Genomic DNA, 14032 nt, shown 5'->3' with positions numbered 1-14032 from the left:
AAGCGCGCTCGGGTTAGCCGAGCAAGGCAGGAAGGTTCAAACCTGCCTCGGACCCGTGTAAAATGGGTGAAGTTGGGGGGGGGGTCGGTTTCCGAGAAACCGAACCCGCTCATCACTAATTCTATGTTTATGTTAAAACATCAATAATGGAGCTTTTCAAAAATAAATAAGTGTAAAGTAGTTAAAAAAATTATATATTAATGTAATGTGTGAGTAGGACATAAATCCCCAGAGTTTAATGTAGTATAATGATTTTTTTTTAATTGGTATGAAGCAATGCTGTTTATTGAGTAATGAGCAGAATTTAGGATGTGAGCGTATTTGTGACTTGACCGTGCTTAGGTGTAAATATGCATGCCAGAAAGCTGGTGTATCTGATAGCAATGTTGCTGTGTGTGCTATTCTGCATATCATATGTGCGTGTTAAAACAATTTTTGCAGTTGGTATAAAGGCATACCTCCCAACATGACCCTCTCCAGGAGGGACACAATGCTCTGCTCCTGTACTTCCCGCTTAATGTATGATTACCATCACCTGTGCTGAAACGGGTGTGGTTCGTTTTATCGACAGTGTCTAGGTCGACAATGTTTAGGTCGACCACTATAGGTCGACAGTCACTAGGTCGACATGGATGGAAGGTCGACAGGGTTTCTAGGTCGACATGTGCTAGGTCGACAGGTCTAAAGGTCGACATGAGGTTGTTTTTTGTGTCGTTTTCTTCGTAGAGTGACCGGGATCGCAAATTAGTGCACCGCGTTCGCTCGCCATGCTTTGGGCATGGTGCCTTCGCTCCGCTACCGCTTCGCTCGGCACACTTTACCGTTCCAATCGTAGTCCACGTGGATCATTAAGTATGAAAAAATCCACACAAAAAATAATAATGTTAAAAACTCATGTCGACCTTTAGACCTGTCGACCTAGCACGTGTCGACCTAGAAACCCTGTCGACCTTCCATCCATGTCGATCTAGTGACTGTCGACCTATAGTGGTCGACCTAAACATTGTTGACCTAGACCATAGGTCTTCAACCTGTGGCCCTCCAGCTGCTGCGGAACTACACATCCCAGCATGCCCTGCCTCAGTTTTACCATGCCTTAATAGCAAAACTGTGGCAGGGCATGGTGGGATGTGTAGTTCCGCAGCAGCTGGAGGGCCACAGGTTGAAGACCCATGACCTAGACACTGTAGATCTTCAGACCGGATCTCGCTGAAACACCTTTCTTATCCACTGACCTATTCAAAACAGGTGCCAGCAATCATAAATTAGGAGAAAAGTGCAGAAGCAGAGCATTGTGTCCCTCCTGGAGAGGGTCATGTTGGGAAGTATGGTAAATGTGTCAAACATGTCTCCCAGGTAGAGTGGCCCGTATCTGGGAGATATGTTCCACACTATTTAGATGCCAAATTTGCTTTTGCTGGATGTAAGTTCCACACATTTGTTCCCAACTCTGCATCAAAACCCAGTTATCTTTATTTCTACTTTTGTAACTAATATTTTGCATATTCATTTGTGAATGTTGCAATTAGCATTTGTGCATTAACTTATATTTTAGTCTTTTAATTTGCAAGTGTCATTAATCTTTCATTCCCTAGCCTGCAGTAAGGCACGTGATCACCTGCAAGTATGCTTAGCAGTGAAAAGAGTTAAGTAATATCAGGTGTGTTTTATTAAGAAGGGCAGGTTAGACTTGTTGATCTAGTACAGTGTGCAAGAAACTTTGAGCATATGCCATATGCAGCTGAGATGAGAACATATGTCCTGCTGCTTATACAATAATACATGGAAAGGTACAGTTTTGAATATTATATTAGCTCCTAAATGCAGCATTTAGGTGCAGTATGACTTTCAATATTTTTATGACATGTTGTATGTACTGGATATAACATATTGTTGTTTACAGCTGTAGTAAAAACTGTTTAGGAGACTGACGGATATCATACTGAATCCGTTTAAACAGATTAAATTCATAGTTAATAGCTTATGACTAGTTTTATTTCTTTTTAGTGATCTGAGTATATTACTCTGTAGATTGGCTCTGCTTCAATGCTTTATTTAATGATATAACAACTGTACATTTTATTTATTTTAATTCGGAGGGTACGGTAACAGCAATCTCCAAATGATGTGCTGAATTTAGTTTTGATTGTGGACATCATGTTGAGGGGTGTGGATCGTTGGTTCGACAGTAACTAGGTCGACAGTATTTAGGATGTCTTATACCTGAAATAGGTCAACACAGTCATTAGGTTGACATGGAAAAGGGTCAACATGATTTTGTAAAAAAAATTTGGGGTGTTGTTTTGTTCGTAAAGTGACCGGGAACCCCAAATAGTGCATCGTGTCCCCTTGCATGGCTCGCGAGCTTCAGGCAAGGTTACTATTCCCAATCGTAGTCCACGTGGATCGTAAAGTATGAAAAAGTTCAAAAAACAATTAAAAAAAAAAACTCATGTTGACCTTTTCATATGTTGACATTTGCCATGTCGACCTAGTGACCATGTTGACCTAATGCACGTCGACCAATATCTGTCGGCCTAATGAGTGTCGACCTAAAGACCGGATATCCATGTTTAGACTGTTCATAGTTTGATATCTTAATGCAAAAAAAAAATCATACTAACTTACAGTATAATACAGCTTGAATATTACATTATTATGAATATTATTTAATATTACTATGCAGTAACTACAATCTGAACAATTGTTACAACTCAAAGATAGGTAATTGTTACAACTAATGGATGGCTGTTGTTACAACAAACAATACAGTAATTTTCCTGCTGCTGATTGGTTTGCCGGGGCTATCCAATTAACCCCAATGTGGTGCGCTGTTTCCCCCTCCTCTGATGCCAGCACTCATCGGGCATTATGTACCATCAGGCACGCAAAACATAATCTGCAATAAGTGCCCCCTAGACCCGCGATAAGTGCCGCAAAAATACATAGGTCAGCGGCTTTTTGCAGGACCTATGTATTTTCCTGATATGGAAAATACTATGGGGTATATTCAATTAAAGTCTGATCCATTCCGACATGTATTTGTCGGAATGGATCTGACAACCTCTATTGAATCTCATCTCAATATGACTTTTTCAAGTGGAATTGAGATGAGGGACGCAGTGGAGGAGAGGGGGGGGGGGGGGTGAGCTGCGAGGAGACCAGCGGGGACAGCCGGCGGGCATACAGGGGAGATCAGCGCTACAGTAGCGCTGCAGCAGGATGTCACACAGCCGCCCGACCTCACGGCAGCTTCCACCCGGCTCCAGCAAGCGTGCTGGAGCCGGGTGGAAGCTGCCGTGAGCGGCGCGGCTGTGTGACACCCTGCTGCAGCGCTACTGTAGCGCTGATCTCCCCTGTATGCCCGCCTGCTGTCTCCCTGCGGCTCTCCCTCCTCTCCTCCTCTGGGTCCGCATCTCAGTCCGACATCATTTGATGTCGGACTGAGATGGTCGAAAAGGGGGCCAAAACCTGTCTGTTTTGGCCCCGTTTTCGACACAAGCATGTGGATCGGCAGCTATATATTGAATAGGTCGAATCAGGTTTCGACCTTAAAAAGTCGAAAACTGCCGTATATTCGACAGACGGCAATTTTCGACTTCAATTGAATATACCCCTAAGTTTTTTTACCTAATTTAATTGGAATCTTTTGCAGCCGCAGCAATAGTATAGCAGGTAATTGGATACCCCCCCATAGAGAGAGGGGGCTGGGAATCAAAAGAATAATATAAAAAAATAAAAAAAAATCACATGACTTGTTCAGAGACAATTCTCTTTGTTCTAAGTAGAGCAACGTGACAATTGTAGAGTATTTAAATAAACGACACTATACATTTTGTTTTCTATTACTGCAGCTTGAGCTTCAATAGCTATTATAAAAATATCCATATTAGAAATTCAAAATTGGTGGGGTAAGAGTTAAGAAGGTGTGGGTGTGTGTTATGTATGTATATACTCTATGTATGTTTGTACTGTATGTATATGTAATATATCTAAAAAATAAATATAGGCTTACTATACTATCTCTTTAAACAGAGACACTCATGACTTACACAGGTTCTGCGTTTGGCTGACCTCAGGCTTGCATTTAATCAGCCACGGAACCTGTGTAATTCATGAGTGTCCTAATTTAAAGGGATAGTATGTGTGTGTATATAATTATACAGACATACACTGGTCAGGGCTCAATTCATGAGCAGTGGTGGATCGAGAATTTTTTTTTTACTGAGGGGCACCATATGTAATTATATTGCTACAATGCCTTGTATCCTGCTAAAAATGTTGCATTTTGTAATGGAATAACTCCTGTATTATCTACATTATCACTTCTATTTTCAAACTGTATGTATTTGTCGGCATTGCTTTCATTATTTACATTCCATACATCATACAATTATCTGGCAGACCATCTGCCGGATAATTGTATGGTGTATGCCCAGCTTTAAGGGGGTATGTATGAAAGCGTGGAGCGATATAATGCACTAACCAATCAGTTCCTAACTGTCATTTTTCAAACAGACTGTAAAATGAGGATTAGTGCTTTATACAGTAGCTCTCCTCTTTATCTCATTCCATACCGCCCCATACTATTTGAAAGACTTTCAGTTTTTTCTGCCATCTGTTATCCATAACTTGAAATCTATAATTAATGATAAAAAATATTGCAATAAGTAGTGTTCATAAAAACAAAGCATGGAATAATGTGCAAAATAGAATAAAGATTTTGCATTGTTAAATGTATTCAGTTTAAAATGGTTAAGCCAGAATGCAAAAATAGCTAACATGCCATGTTAAACTGGGCATACGCTATACAATGATCTGGCTGGTAGGAATAAAAATCTGGTAATGGATGAGAGTAAATGACAGTCGACCATTTGCTCCCAAACACTGGAAAACTGACAAAAAGTCATGATTTATCCAATTTGTATTAACATTAGTTTGTCAGTTTTTCAGTGTTTGGGAGCAAATAGTCGATTGCCATTTACTGTCATCCATTACCAGATTTTTATTCCAACCAGACAGATCTGGCAGATAATCTGCCAGATAATTGTATAGTGTATTCCCAGCTTTAATCTAGCTAAAGAGAATTTAAATAATTGGTAAAGTGGTTCCAAAATTTTCTGTTTATGCCAAACTTAGGGGCAGGGGCATTTTAACAAGGGAAGGGGTCCGTGTATAGACTCCGAGTGGGCCCCCTCCTCTCCACTGCACAATAGAAGCTGGCACTGTGTCAGTGCCTACTGCAGATGTACTGGTCTCTAGAAACATGGCGCCTACTGTGTTCCGGAGACTACTCAGTATTGCACATTTTTTTTGTTTATTATTTTCATAGCTGCTCTACGTACGACAGTGAAAAGCAGATGGGGACGAGTGCTCCTTATCTTGTAATACTTCTTTAGTTCTGCATTACTCTAAAATTTAAACAAAAAATCATATTATGCTGTTATTAAACTCAGACAGCCACCTTTTTATATTATATGGTAATGTGAGAGGAACAATGCACCATGCTGTGATAAAATGTATTTGGATCTCACTACGTATATCAATGTATTCTGTGTAAGCTTTTGATTTGCTGATAAATGTCATTTAAACATACTGTATGAGTTTATTTAGATGTTATACTGTATGTTATAATTTGGAGGTCCACTTTGAAAGTCTAAGTTCATGTGTATTTGCTGTACTACTATAAGACTAAGGGGAACATTTACTAAGCAGTGATAAGAGCAGAGAAGTGAGCCAGTGGAGAAGTTGCCCAGGGCAACCAATCAGCATTGAAGTAACATCTATAATTTGCATACTATAAAATTATAGAGAGCTGCTGATTGGTTGATGGGGCAACTTCTCCACTGGCTCACTTCTCCGCTCTTAACACTGCTTAGTAAATGTTCCCCTTTAAATGGTATTGAACTTTGATTATTGAAATCTGAAAATGTATGGCTTTAATGTGACACCTTTGATATTGCATCTTGATTTGTGACACAAAATGTGAGACAAATTTACAAACAAAAAACGATTTTAACAGAGGGCACAGAGATAATTGTATCCTCCTTCCTTTTGAATACAGTGAGGCAAGCTGGTGCAGCAATAACTCAAATTTGTATGATATCATTATCAACATTGTATTGTATAGAGTATTGCTACATTTGTTGCAGGACTAATATATGATACATCTTATTAAGGAAGGATAATATATCCAATTCTAACTTAACAAGGAATATGATGACCGCTAAATTTACATTAAGGTTATAAGGGGGTATTACATTAGCTCAGACAATTTCAGTTATTGAATTCACCCCCCTCAGTATTCAATTGTGGGATGTTTTCGCCTGTTTTTAAAGCATTTTTGTCAATGCATTTTTCACTTCCCTTCCGTTTTTTTTTGTTTTTTTTATCGAAAAGGCATTGGCAAATAATGCCTTAAAATTAGCAAATATGGCATTTTCGATGGCACAGGAGCAAAAACACGTGGATTCACCGATCCACATGTTTTTTGCTCCTGCTGAATTTTTTGCCTAGATGTCAAAATGGCCCTGCTATTGATTATGGCAAATCCCCATTCGCCTAAAAAATAGTGAAAAGCGCAGTTTTTTCACCTAGGCAAAAAAATGGCCCTAATTGAAGTACCCCCCCCCCCCTATACACTCCATAGCTGGACCCCCCCCCCCCCCCATAGACTCCATAGCTGGACTTGGGGCAAATTACTATGTAATTTCTCTTTTTTTGGCCTTAAGAGGCAAACAATGATGCCATTATTATATTTATCTTAGCCATAAAATAATACAACCTAAATCTGTTATGTGTTATTTAAATTTCACCATTAAGACAATTTATGTCTGTTGTTTGTTTTACACAATATTTTATTTGTATATTGTATAAGGGTGGCACTTGATATGCCGACTGTTGGGATTCCAGCGCTCAGCATACCGGTGCCGGCATACAGACAACCATTTTCCCTCTTTGGGTGTCCACAACACCCCTGGAGGGAGAATAAATAGTGTAGCGCACCACCGTGCCCGTCGCGAGTGCAGCTAGCCCACAAGGGGATCTTTTGCACTCGCCCCGCTGCCAGTATACCAGCGGTCGGGATCCCAAGCGCTGTCATACCATGGTATAGGGGTTGACCAACACAGAATTATTCTCAGAGTAAAGAGATAATTTTCCCTCCCCCCCCCCCCCCCACCTCTTTGTTTTTTTACAAGAGGAAGTATTAAAAGTTTTATGTTTTGATATTTAATAATCATATCCTTTTATATACAATGCAAAAGAGTGCCCCAAAAAAAGGAATCTTCTTCTTGGCAGTTGCCAAAAACTTGATAACCTTTCATCTATCTACATTATTTAAATATAGAAAACCATTGGTACTTAAATCGTATGCCATTAAGACGCTTAAGTGCAATGCTATCCTTGTGTATGTAATGCAGTTATTTTGAACTGGTGGTTGGATTGTATGAATACTTGGCAGTTTCTGTTCCAGTCTAACACAGTCCACGTGTTATTTTAGGATACTTATAGTCATAAGGGCAACAATAACAATGATTACATTGTTAAAATGTCAATAGGATGTCAAATATCACAGTAGTTAGGGTGCTCCAAGTTAGTCAGGATAATGTGAAGGTTATAACTGTGTATTTAGGAATAGCAAGCTTACTGCATTGAGGAATGTGGTGCAATTCAGACAGAAAAAAAACAATTAATCCACTTAAAATGATAAAGCAATTAGTGTGGACATGTTCCTTCCTTTTACTTAACAGCCGTGTATTGCAAAACCGTATCATTGTTGAAAAATCAGCGATCCAATGTGTAATAGTCACTGTTATAGTATGTCGGTGATTCCAGCTCAACATGTTTTAATCAGTCAAAATTATGACTGATTCAAGGATAAAGTTGCCAATCGGCCAAAGTAATGTAGAGTCCAACAAGTGTACCTATTTAGTCTAGCAAAACTTTAAAGCCTGGTACACACTAGACAGAGTACACACAGATCAGAGCAGCATATTGGGTACATTGTTTAGTGTGTACCCATAATATGCTCCCCCCCGCAGCATGCCAAATGCCCCCCATCCTGTTGGACCCAGCATCGGCAATTGTGTATGCACTTGCCACATGCAGGGTTTTGTCAGCAACGATGTCGGACTGTGTACCCAGCTTTAGTCCAGCCAGGACCATAACTAGGGATGAGCAAGTGGTGTCATGGCACAGGGGCCATGTAAATGAGGTGGGGTTGGATTATCAATTTCCCAATCTTTCACATACACAGTTCTACCACAAGTACCATTACTCACATTCACATAATTTGAAGTACATTCCATCAGGATTTAAACTCCTTTCTCTCTGCGTGTTGCAGCTATCTATCGCCCACCTGGGCAACCAAAACCATTTCTGGAAGATTTTTCTGCCTGGCTTCCTCACTTTCTATACTCTGACATCTCCACCATCATCATTGGTAATTTCCATATTGCTATTGATAGTCCAAAATCTGCTGCTCATGCCTCCAAACTACTCTCTCTAACTTCCTCTCTCGGCCTCTCCCAATGGACTGACTCCCCTACTCATCTGGAGGGCCACTGCCTTGATCTAGTATTCACCAGACTATGCTCAGTTTCTGACTTCACTAACACCTCTTTCCCTCTCTCAGATCACAACCTTATCACCTGCATGCTCTCCACCATTACTTCAAACTCAGTCATTGAAGTCCTCTAATCCTCCTCAAACCCGCAGAAATATTAACACCATTCATTTTCAAGAACTGTTCACCTCTCTGCAACAACTGCTCTCACCTATTTCTGCATTTACTTTTCCTGAGACTGCTGTATCACACCTGAACCAGTCTCTAAAAATAGCCCTTGACCAAGTGGCTCCAGCTACCCATCACACTCCACATGGGTCAGGATGTCAACCGCGGCACTCTAAATTAACAAGACACCTACAAAAAACTCTCACGCAAAACTGAACATCAGTGGTGTAAATATCGTATCCTAGCAACTATCTCGCATATAACGCTGTCTACCACTCTTATCGTAATGCCCTGGACTCTGCCAAACAAACATATTTCCAAACTCTCATCTCTGCTCAAGCCTCTAACCCAAAATGACTTTTTAATACATTTTAATCACTTCTGAACCCTCCCTCACCCAACCCACCAGCCACTATCAAGGCGCAAGATCTTGCTTCCTACTTCAAGGACAAGATTGATGAGATCTGAGATTAAATGGTATGCTCTTCCTCAGCCAGTGACCTGCTCAATTCTCTACCTGAACCCTCTGGCACTCTCTCCTCATTTGATCCCACAAGTGTAGATGAAGTATCAACACTCTTCTCAGCCTGCTACTCTACTACCTCTCCTCTTGAATCTATACCCTCACAAGTAAGTAAATCTGTCTCCTGTGCTCATCCCAACCTTAACTAACATCTGTAATCTTTCTCTCTCTACTGGTATCTTTCCTTCACTGTTCAAGCATGCTCTGATTACTCTCATAATGAAAAAACAAAATTCTGACCCTAATACTCTCTCAAACTACCGTCCCATCTCTCAGCTGCCATGCCTCTCCAAGCTACTTGAGAGACTTGCCTACACTCGCCTCACACACTTTGATAAAACACACAATTTATTTCACCCACTTCAGTCAGGCTTTCATTCACAGCACTCCACAGAGACAGCACTGACTAAAGTAGTGAATGATCTAGTCACTGCAAAGTCCAACGGCCATTACTCACTACTTATTCTTCTAGATCTCTCTGCTGCTTTTGACACTGTTGACCATTTTCTTCTCATACAAACACTACAATCCCTAGGTCTTAAAGACACAGTCCTCTCTTGATTCCTATCCTACCTAATCGCTCCTTCAGTGTTTGCTTCTCTGAATCCACCTCCTCTTTGCTACCTCTTTCAGTTGGAGTACCACAAGGCTCGGTCTTAGGTCCTCTGCTTTTCTCAATCTATACCTCATCTCTTGGTAAACTAATCAGCTCTTTTGGATTTCAGTATCATCTGTACGCAGATGATACTCAAATCTACCTATCCTCCCCAGATTTGTCACCATCTGTATTGGTCAGGGTCACTGAATGCCTTTGTGCTGTTTCATCTTGGATGTCATCTCGCCACCTCAAACTTAATATTTACAAAACAGAGCTACTTATATTTCCACCGGCCAATAGTCGTTACCAACCTGATATCTCGATCACTTTTGAGAACTCAACAATCAATCCTACTCCACAAGCTTGCTGCCTAGGTGTCATACTTGACTCAGAACTGTCCTTTGCTCCCTATATTCAATCTGTCTCAAGATCATGTTACATGCATCTATAAAACATATCCAAAATATGGCTATACCTTACACAAGACACTGCAAAAACTAATCCATGCTCTCATTATCTCCCGCATTGATTATTGCAATAGTCTTCTTACTGGTCTTACCAAAAAGAGACTCTCGCCACTACAATCCATTCTGAATGCAGCTGCGAGGCTAATCTTCCTTGCTAGACGTTCATCGTCTGCAGATCCACTCTGTCAGTCCCTCCATTGGTTACCTGTATTCTACCGTATTCAATATAAAATACTTTTACTCACACATAAGGCAATTAGCCATACTACACCAATGTACATCACTTCGCTTATCTCAAAGTATCTCCAAACCCGAACTCTCCGATCTTCACAAGATCTACATCTCTCATTCACACTCATTACTTGCTCCCATGCACGATTGCAGTACTTCCTTCGGGCTGCACCCACTCTGTGGAATGCCCTACCACGCACAATAAGACTCTCATCTAGTCTCCACACCTTCAAACGTTCCCTGAAAACTCACCTCTTCCAGCTAGCTTATCACATTCCAGAACCGCTCACTCAACCTTCATAAGCTTTCCTATCCGATTATATCCCCACTGTACAGTCCGCACATATCCTCCACATATTTTCTCTTTCTTTACTTTTCCCTTCTTTCTGACCAGGGTTTATCATTGCTGTGATGTGATATCATGCAACCCACCTAGAACCTTTGCAATCAGGTGGACAAATATGCAATAGATTATGCTTTTCCTGGTGTATCAATGCCTATTTCCCTATAGATTGTAAGCTTGCGAGCAGGGCCTTCCTACCTCTGACTGTTTATTACCCAGTTTTGTTGTATCATTGTGTCCATTTATAAAGCGCAACGGAATTTGCTGCGCTGTATAAGAAACTATTAATAAATAATAATAAATAAATAGGGGCCTGCGGGTGGCACAGCCCCTGCCCCACGACACTTGCTTCTGGCTAGCAGGGTCAGTGGCCTATCTATAATGGATGAAGGCAGGATTTTCTGTGCACACAGACCCATGAGTCCAGGGAGGCCCACACCACACACCATGTAGCCATTTCTTCAATGCTTGCTTATCTGGAGTCCTGTGTCAACATCAATGCAAAATCGCCGGGAAAATGTTGCGAAAGACATTTTCCAACTATTAGACACTCATGAGCTATAGGGAACTCTTCAGGAAAATGGCCAACCTGTCATTTCCACTGATAATTGAAGATGCGCAGCAAACTCTGGCACAGCACTAACTACTAATGCCCTGCCATATAGAGATGAGAGAACCCTAATGGAGACTGACTACACACAAGCCTCCTCCTCTCAAAATACGCACCTGAGCAGGGTACCTGTAATTGCACCCTGCAGCCATTATCACTGCTACAGTGCCTCCCAGAGCATCATTTGGATGCTTCAGACATGCACCCTGCTGTCTCTTAAGCTGCACAGAGCATTCCTAAAGATGTTTCGGCCAGTGCTGCACTTCCTGGTGATGGTTGCCCCACCCCCTCTGTATGATGTTATGGCATCATGCGTTCAAGGGATGGGGCAGCACAGGGCACACTGCAACCCTGTAATGCTGTTGAGTCCAGTAACATTTTATTCACAATCTTGTCCACCTGAAACTTCCCTCATTAACATATATCAGATGCCTCATGTAAAAATACAGCACCTCAAAAAACAGAATAAGAACAGTGGTGGTCATTCCGAGTTGTTCGCTCGCAAGCTGCTTTTAGCAGCTTTGCACACGCTAAGCCGCCGCCTACTGGGAGTGAATCTTAGCTTATCAAAATTGCGAACGAAAGATTAGCAAAATTGCGAAAAGACACTTCTTAGCAGTTTCTGAGTAGCTTTAAACTTACTCGGCATCTGCGATCAGTTCAGTGCTTGTCGTTCCTGGTTTGACGTCATAAACACACCCAGCGTTCGCCCAGACACTCCTCCATTTCTCCAGCCACTCCCGCGTTTTTTCCAGAAACGGTAGCGTTTTTTCACACACTCCCATAAAACGGCCTGTTTCCGCCCAGAAACACCCACTTCCTGTCAATCACATTACGATCACCAGAACGAAGAAAAAACCTTGTAATGCCGTGAGTAAAATACCTAACTGCATAGCAAATTTACTTGGCGCAGTGCGAACATGGCGCATGCGCAGTTAGCGGAAAATCGCTGCGATGCGAAGAAAAATACAGAGCGAACAACTCGGAATGACCCCCAGTGTCACACTTTTAAAGACTGCATGATGCATAGAAATAGAAAATCATTGATATGTAATCACCATTCCGATTATGGGGGGCTATGAAAATATATAATGTATATTTATATTGGCTTTGTAATGCAGATAGCCCTCTCCTAACTCTGTGATAAAACTTGACCTCAACTTTTAATGGCAGTCCAAATGAAACCAATTTCAAAGAGCATTTCATAAAAAATATCATCGGTCTAAAATATTTATATGTATTCAAAGGTGATATTAAGGGCTGAGGAGGCACTGGCTTGTACCAGAGCCAGATTTACATGTAATGAAGTCCGAGCTCGGTGGCTGTGTGGGATGCCCAAAAGGGCAAATATGTGCAGTACAAGGTAAAAACATCTTTTACTTTGATACGTTGGAGAGAGATAATTACAACCAATCGGCTCCTAACTGTAATTTTTCAAACAAAAGCCCTCATTCAGGTTGGATCGCTAAAATAAAAAAATAAAAATCGCAATCGAGAGATATATGTAGTTCTGTGCATGCGCAAACTATCAAAGTGCAATCACTATCCGGGTATATGCAATTGCACTTTGACAGCAGTGGGCAGTGTTGCGGGGCAGTGGTCCACGTCAACACAAGTGTGGCTGGACTGTTTTTCGAGGAGGCTGTGTGACATCACATGCATCTACTCCGATGAAGAAAATGGCAGTGGTGTGGCTGCATATGCAGCCGTGCTGCGTATACTGGTGTAATCCACATATCCCAGGTCAGGTGATCGCAATTAGATTGCGATCGCAATGCAGAGTGGCCTTGAACTGTTCTGGGCAGTTCCCAGCATACGATCGTCAGCAGTAGCAGATTCTACTTTTTAGCAGAATCTGCTACTGATGCTGAATAGGTTCCGTAGCCTGTAAATCACAGGTTCTCAAACTCGGTCCTCAGGTCCCCACACGGTGCATGTTTTGCAGGTCTCCTCACAGAATCACAAGTGACATAATTAGCTCCACCTGCAGACGTTTTAAAATGTGTCAGTGAGTAATTAATACACCTGTGCACCTGCTGGGTTACCTGCAAAACATGCACTGTGTGGGGTCCTGAGGACCGAGTTTGAGAACCACTGCTGTAGATCATAGGTCTGCAAACTCTGTCCTCATTACCCCACACAGTGCATGTTTTGCAGGTCTCATCACAGAATCACAAGTGAAATAATTAACTCCACCTGCAGACCTTTTGAAATGTGTCTGTGAGTAATTAATACACCTGTGCACCTGCTGGGTTACCTGCAAAACATGCACTGTGTGGGGTCCTGAGGACCGAGTTTGCAGACCTATGCTGTAGGTCAGTGGTTCTCAAACTCGGTCCTCAGGGCCCCACACAGTGCACAGGTAACCCAGCAGGTGCACAGGTGTATTAATTACTCACTGACACGTTTTAAATGGTCCACAGGTGGAGCTAATTATTTCACTTGTGATTCTGTGAGGAGACCTGCAAAACATGCACTGTGTGGGGTCCTGAGGACCGAGTTTGAGAACCTGTGCTCTGGATTGAC

General features: G+C 41.6%; 1 protein-coding gene across 1 annotated transcript in view; it reads left to right on the top strand.

The window, feature by feature from the left end:
* The first annotated feature begins 1685 nt into the window (after window positions 1-1685).
* LOC134969093 (synaptotagmin-A-like) overlaps window positions 1686-14032 on the top strand; it is a 166435-nt gene continuing 154088 nt past the window's right edge. The window contains 1 exon segment of the mRNA XM_063944802.1: window positions 1686-1790. The gene's annotated coding sequence lies outside the window, so the exon portion shown is untranslated.

This window comes from Pseudophryne corroboree, chromosome 11, assembly GCF_028390025.1.
Source record: "Pseudophryne corroboree isolate aPseCor3 chromosome 11, aPseCor3.hap2, whole genome shotgun sequence".
NCBI lineage: Eukaryota > Metazoa > Chordata > Amphibia > Anura > Myobatrachidae > Pseudophryne > Pseudophryne corroboree.
The sequence above is the reverse complement of the archived record's forward strand: the minus strand, read 5'-3'. Positions and strand labels throughout refer to the sequence as shown.